This window comes from Hypanus sabinus, chromosome 24 (genome assembly GCF_030144855.1).
Source record: "Hypanus sabinus isolate sHypSab1 chromosome 24, sHypSab1.hap1, whole genome shotgun sequence".
NCBI classification, from domain to species: Eukaryota; Metazoa; Chordata; class Chondrichthyes; order Myliobatiformes; family Dasyatidae; genus Hypanus; species Hypanus sabinus.
This window is the reverse complement of record NC_082729.1, coordinates 29,664,238-29,672,026: the sequence shown is the minus strand read 5'-3', so window position 1 is coordinate 29,672,026 and position 7,789 is coordinate 29,664,238. Positions and strand designations below refer to the sequence as shown.

General features: G+C 45.3%; 1 protein-coding gene across 2 annotated transcripts in view; it reads left to right on the top strand.

The window, feature by feature from the left end:
- The window catches only part of LOC132380605 (zinc finger protein 432-like), a 49,436-nt gene that overhangs the window by 24,999 nt on the left and 16,648 nt on the right, over positions 1-7,789 (top strand). The gene's annotated exons all lie outside the window — the stretch shown is intronic.

The window sequence follows — 7,789 nt, the reverse complement described above, 5'->3', positions numbered from 1 at the left end:
TCTTCTAGATATTGTGGCCTTTTCACTGTGCGGCCAGACGAGTTTTTACTGTTTTGTCGGAGTCCTTTGTTTATTATTTGCATGTTTCAACGTTTGTGTTACAGTTTCTGCCGTGTCATTGGCCTCTACCAGTGTTTGTGTGCATTTGATGCGGTAGACACACTGTAGTCATTGTCATTGGCCTCTGCCAGTGTTTGTCTGTGTGCATTTGATGTGGTAGACACACTGTAGTCATTGTCATTGGTCTCTGCCAGTGTTTGTGTGTATTTGATGCGGTAGACACACTATGGTTATTGTCATTGGCCTCTGCCAGTGTTTGTCTGTGTGTATTTGATGCGGTAGACACACTATGGTCATTGTCGTTGGCCTCTGCCAGTGTTTGTCTGTGTGCATTTGATGCGGTAGACACACTATGGTTATTGTCATTGGCCTCTACCAGTGTTTGAGTGCTCTTGATGTGGTCAGCACACTGTGGTCATTGTCATTGTCCTCTACCAGTGTTTGTCTGTGTGCATTTGATGTGGTAGACACACTGTGGTCATTGTCATTGGCCTCTACCAGTGTTTGTCTGTGTGCATTTGATGCGGTAGACACACTGTGGTCATTGTCGTTGGTCTCTGCCAGTGTTTGTCTGTGTGTATTTGATGCGGTAGACACACTATGGTCATTGTCGTTGGCCTCTGCCAGTGTTTGACTGTGTGTATTTGATGCGGTAGACACACTGTGGTCACTGTCGTTGGCCTCTGCCAGTGTGGCCGTGTGCACTTGATGTGGTAGACACACTGTGGTCATTGTCATTGGCCTCTACCAGTGTTTGTCTGTGTGCATTTGATGTGGTAGACACACTGTGGTCATTGTCATTGGCCTCTGCCAGTGTTTGTCTGTGTGCATTTGATGCGGTAGACACACTGTGGTCATTGTCATTGGCCTCTACCAGTGTTTGTCTGTGTGCATTTGATGCGGTAGACACACTGTGGTCATTGTCATTGGCCTCTGTCAGTGTTTGTCTCTGTGCATTTGATGCAGTAGACACACTGTGGTCATTGTCGTTTGTCTCTGCCAGTGTTTGTCTGTGTGTATTTGATGTGGTAGACACACTGTGGTCATTGTCATTGGCCTCTGCCGGTGTTTGTCTGTGTGTATTTGATGTGGTAGACACACTGTGGTCACTGTCGTTGGCTTCTACCAGTGTTTGTCTGTGTGCATTTGATGTGGTAGACACACTATGGTCATTGTCATTGGCCTCTACCAGTGTTTGTCTGTGTTTATTTGATGCGGTAGACACACTGTGGTCATTGTCATTGACCTCTACCAGTGTTTGTCTGTGTGTATTTGATGCGGTAGACACACTGTGGTCATTGTCATTGGCCTCTGTCAGTGTTTGTCTGTGTGTATTTGATGCGGTAGACACACTATGGTTATTGTCATTGGCCTCTGCCAGTGTGACCGTGTGCACTTGATGTGGTAGACACACTGTGGTCATTGTCATTGGCCTCTGCCAGTGTTTGTCTGTGTGCATTTGATGCGGTAGACACACTGTGGTCACTGTCGTTGGCCTCTGCCAGTGTTGGCCAGTGTGTATTTGATGTGGTAGACACACTGTGGTCATTGTCATTGGCCTCTGCCAGTGTTTGAGTGCATTTGATGTGGTCAGCACACTGTGGTTATTGTCATTGGCCTCTGCCAGTGTTTGTCTGTGTGCATTTGATGCGGTAGACACACTATGGTTATTGTCATTGGCCTCTGCCAGTGTGGCCGTGTGCACTTGATGTGGTAGACACACTGTGGTCATTGTCATTGGCCTCTGCCAGTGTTTGTCTGTGTGCATTTGATGTGGTAGACACACTGTGGTCATTGTCGTTGGCCTCTGCCAGTGTTTGTCTGTGTGCATTTGATGTGGTAGACACACTGTGCTCATTGTCATTGGCCTCTACCAGTGTTTGTCTGTGTGCATTTGATGCGGTAGACACACTGTGGTCATTGTCATTGGCCTCTACCAGTGTTTGTCTGTGTGCATTTGATGCGGTAGACACACTACGGTAATTGTTATTGGCCTCTGCCAGTGTTTGTCTGTGTGCATTTGATGCGGTAGACACACTGTGGTCATTGTCATTGGCCTCTACCAGTGTTTGTCTGTGTGCATTTGATGTGGTAGACACACTATAGTCATTGTCATTGGCCTCTACCAGTGTTTGTCTGTGTGTATTTGATGCGGTAGACACACTGTGGTCATTGTCATTGGCCTCTACCAGTGTTTGTCTGTGTGCATTTGATGCGGTAGACACACTACGGTAATTGTTATTGGCCTCTGCCAGTGTTTGAGTGCATTTGATGTGGTCAGCACACTGTGGTTATTGTCATTGGCCTCTGCCAGTGTTTGTCTGTGTGCATTTGATGCGGTAGACACACTGTGGTCACTGTCGTTGGCCTCTGCCAGTGTGGCCGTGTGCACTTGATGTGGTAGACACACTGTGGTCATTGTCATTGGCCTCTACCAGTGTTTGTCTGTGTGCATTTGATGTGGTAGACACACTGTGGTCATTGTCATTGGCCTCTGCCAGTGTTTGTCTGTGTGCATTTGATGCGGTAGACACACTGTGGTCATTGTCATTGGCCTCTACCAGTGTTTGTCTCTGTGCATTTGATGCAGTAGACACACTGTGGTCATTGTCGTTTGTCTCTGCCAGTGTTTGTCTGTGTGTATTTGATGTGGTAGACACACTGTGGTCATTGTCATTGGCCTCTGCCAGTGTTTGTCTGTGTGCATTTGATGTGGTAGACACACTGTGGTCATTGTCATTGGCCTCTGCCGGTGTTTGTCTGTGTGTATTTGATGTGGTAGACACACTGTGGTCACTGTCGTTGGCTTCTGCCAGTGTTGGCCAGTGTGTATTTGATGTGGTAGACACACTGTGGTCATTGTCATTGGCCTCTGCCAGTGTTTGAGTGCATTTGATGTGGTCAGCACACTGTGGTCATTGTCATTGGCCTCTGCCGGTGTTTGTCTGTGTGTATTTGATGTGGTAGACACACTGTGGTCACTGTCGTTGGCCTCTGCCAGTGTTGGCCAGTGTGTATTTGATGCGGTAGACACACTGTGGTCATTGTCATTGGCCTCTACCAGTGTTTGTCTGTGTGCATTTGATGTGGTAGGCACACTTGTGGGCATTGATCTCGGTTGTTTCACCTGATTTTGCCTGATCTGATTTAGCTTCTCAGGCAGTTCCTCAGCCCTCTTTCGTAGATGTGTGCAATTACGTCAGCAGATCCCAGAAGGGGTTTGAACTACATATGAACGCTCATCAAGGCGCCGACACACAATTCCTTTCTCCCAAGTCCTTTCACCTTGCACCAGGGGTTGCATGCGCACGGTATCCCCTTCGTCGAGTGGGGCAAGATCTTTGGCTGATTTGTTGTAACAAACGCTCGTGTTCGCGTATGACTCTGGGTTCCAGTAAACTCGCTGTTGTAGGCAGGAGCGTGTGTGTGCGGCCATTCATCGGACGCTGGGCAGGACTCGTGCTGAGCCCTTGCAAAGGTGTGTTGCGATGGTCTGGGAGTGCGAGGTAGGGATCTGCTCGCGATTTGTGAGGATCGGCTTAGCTGTTTTAACTGAAGAATGGAGAGCATAGTATGGGGGGGTTGTGGGTGAGTTGGGAAAGTATTAAAATAATTAGAAGGGTAAAGTGGTGTCCCAATATACAGTGGTAACATTGAAGATTAATGAAAACCTCAAGAGAAAATGTTATACTAATAAGTGGTGTTTTAAGTATTTTAAGAAGGGGGTTCCGGTGATGTCATTGCCCAGAATGACAGCTTAAGTGAATCTCTCCTCTGGAAAAATGCATATTTTGCCCCGTTAATCCATCAACTATAAGATATTTCGAAAATATCTGAATTGATAAGGGGGGCGAGAATGGGGAAAAAGAATGGAGATTTTAAAAAAGTATCACTGCGGAGCCTGTGGACGAGGGGGGTGCAGCGAGTGGCTCTCCCACCCGAACGCGTGGCAGCGAGGCTGACGATGGGTACTCATTCAGGCCCAGCAGCAAATATAATAAACATTCTGGAAGAGATACGGGGATTCCAAACAATAAAATAAAACAGCAACTAAATGATATCAAGTCAGTGCTCGCCAACGTCAATCTAAAGATAGCGGGGGCAGAGACACGAATTGAGAAGATGCAAAACGTGGAACGGATACTATACTAAGTAAGACGATAAAAATAATAAATCAACAAGAAAGTAAACTGCTTGACCAGGAGGGAAGACCACGGCGGAAAAAATATCAGGATACACGATGTTCCCGAAGGAGCGGAGGGTTTGTCTATGATGGAGTTTGTACGAAAGTTGCTGCGGGACACGCTGGAGCATCCTTCGACTATGAGGCTTAAAATTGAGAGAGCGCATCGTACGCTCGTCCCGCGGCCTACTGGAGACAGAGGAGATAAGCCGCTCTCAATAGTAATTAGATTCCTTCGATCCAATACCAAGGCGCAGATTCTACAAAGGGCCTGGGTAAAGAAGAGGGTGTTTTGGACGGGAAACTAATATATTTCGATCAAGGTACCCTCCGGCAGTTATCCCAGTCTGCTTGGGAAATAGTGCGAGAATCGAGAAAGCAGGGGATGGGAGGAGGGCGAGAGAAGTACATCAGGAATAGACTGTGAGCTTTCCGAAGACAGTCCTCACCCCCTCCAGAAGAGCCATAAGGTTTGGCTAACTTTAAAAGTGTTGATAAGCTAAACGGAAGCAAAAATACACAGTGCTATACCTATCTCAAGAAATACATTATAATGTGGATTTTATTACTCAGTTATTCTTTTTTATTCATTCATTCACTCCTTTTCCCCGCCTAAATGAGAATATATATATGGGAGGAATACACAGGGAAATCTTTTCTGTGCAATAGGCATGTAATAGAAAGTTCACTTACTTTTATGGATACTGCAATGGGGGCCCTCAGCTCGCAGATAGGAGGGGCTAACCCCCACAGCTAGACATTTCCTCTAGCTCAACCCAGGGTCATCTACTGGAGACCTCTGCCTTGGAATCACACCTTGTTGCCTTTTTTTATTATTCGTGTTTCTTGGTTCTTATTTGTTCAGGGAGTAGATTGATTAACTTTTATTCTGCTAATTTCAATCATGTATTGATAGATAAATACTCATGGCTAAGGACAAAGTAAAATTCATTTTACTTTTAATGTCAATGGGCTGTTAAATCCAATCAAATGCAGTAAAATTATATCCAAAATGTAAAAAGAACAAGCCCATGTAGTATACTTACAGGAAACTTAAGTGATAATGAGCATAGAAAACTAAAGAGAATGGGCTTCACTAATCTGTTGTTCTCCTCATATAAATCAGGACATAGGAGAGGAGTTGCTATTCTTATCTCAAGCAAGCTAAATTTTGAAAAAGTATTCGAAATGGAAAATAAGGAGGGCAGATATATTCTGGTAAGGGGGAATATAGATGGAAATTCAGTTACTCTTTTGAATATATATGCACCCCCAGGAAGTGATATTAGTTTCTTTCAGAAAATTATTAATATTGTGGTAACGGAAACGGAAGGGCTCCTGTGGGGGAGTCTGAAATTTACAATTACAACCAAAGTTAGACTCTTCTAATAGAAAAACCTGTGAAACAAAATCCTCACATAAGAAGGTCAAATTGATGTTGGTCTAATTGATGTATGGAAGGACCTTTTCCCCAACAGAAGGGATTACGCTCATTATTCTGCCCCCTCAAGTGTATATACAAGAATAGACTATTTCATAGCATTTGAAAAAGATAAAGACAAAATAAACAACTGTGGAATTGGGACAATAGATGTAAGTGACCATGCACCTATATATTTATCTGTTGATTTTGACCTACAACCAAAGAATACTATTTGGAAACTAAATTCAAGTCTACTCAATGATCACTATTTAAAGGAACAAATTAAAAAAGAAATTGGTCTTTACTTAGAAATCAATGATAATGGAGAGGTTTCACCTCCCATCCTATGGGATAATCTGAAGACTGTTTTAAGAGGGAAAATTATAGCAATTTCTTCATATAAGAAAAAAATAAGGTATAAAATTTTAGAGGAATTACAAAATAGGCTGAAGGAACTAGAAAAAAAACACACAAATCTGGCACATTAGAGGAAATTTTAAAAATTAGGAATGAATACATGGTGAATACAAGGCTGAGGAGCTGGTGCAGGGAATGGGGTTCAGCTTTATGGATCATTGGGATCTCTTCTGGAAAAGGCACGACCTGTACAAAAGGGACTAGCTACACCTGAACCCGAGGGGGTCCAATAACCTTACAGGCCGGTTGGCTGGAGTTGTTCGGCAGGGTCCATACTAATCTTGCAGGGAGCTGGGAACTGGAGTGACAAGGGGAGGTTAAAGGGGATCAGAATGGTAAATAGTTCACACAGGACTACCTGGAATAATCTGCCAAAGGAGAAGGTAGCGGAGGTAGAAACCCATGATGTCTCTGTTCATTAGCACTCCACAGGGGCCTGTCGTTCACTGTGTACATCCTACCCTGGTTTAACTACCCGAATTCAAATCATTGACAGATGCAGCCCTGAGAAAGTCCTTCGGTGCAACTCATCCACACCGACCAAATTGCCTATCCAATCTAGTCTCAACTGCTCAACAGACGGCACCATTGCCACCACCCTCCACCTGGCCCTAACCCAACTGGACAAAAAAGACACGTACGTTTGGATGCTGTTCATAGACTTCAGTTCAGCATTCAACGCAATCATCCCTCAGAAACTGATTGGAAAGCTGAGCCTACTGGGCCTGAACACCTCCCTCTGCAACTGGATCCTAGACTTCCTGACTGGGAGAGCTCAGTCAGTCCGGATCGGGAGCAGCATCTCCAACACCATCACACTGAGCACGAGGGCCCCCAGGGTTGCGTGCTCAGTCCGCTGCTGTTCACTCTGCTGACCCACGACGGTGCTGCAACACACAGCTCAAACCAGATCATCAAGTTCGCCGATGACACGACCGTGGTGGGTCTCATCAGCAAGAACGACGAGTCAGCTTACAGAGAGGAGGTGCAGCGGCTAACGACTGGTGCAGAGCCAACAACCTGTCTCTTAATGTGAACAAAACAAAGGAGATGGTTGTTGACTTCAGGAGGGCACGGAGCGACCACTCCCCGCTGAACATCGACGGCTCCTCGGTAGCGATCGTAAAGAGCACCAAATTTCTTGGTGTTCACCTGGCGGAGAATCTCACTTGGTCCCTCAACACCAGCTCCTAAAGAAAGCCTAACAGCATCTCTACTTTTTGCGAAGGCTGAGAAAAGTCCATCTCCCACCCCCCCATCCTCATCACATTCTACAGGGGTTGTATTGAGAGCATCCTGAGCAGCTGCATCACTGCCTGGTTCAGAAATTGCACCGTCTCAGATCGCAAGACCCTGCAGCGGATAGTGAGGTCAGCTGAGAAGTGAGGTCATCGGGGTCTCTCTTCCCGCCATCACGGATATTTACACTAAACGCTGCATCTGCAAAGGAAACAGCATTATGAAGGACCCCATGCACCCCTCATACAATCTCTTCTCCCTCCTGCCGTCTGGGAAAAGGCTCTGAAGCATTCGGGCTCTCACGACCAGACTATGTAATAGTTTCTTCCCCCAAGCTATCAGACTCCTCAATACCCAAAGCCTGGACTGACACCTTGCCCTACTTTATTATTTACTTTATTATATTTATTATTATTAATATTATTATTATTGTTGATTATTATTCATTGTAATGCTGTTTTTGTGCA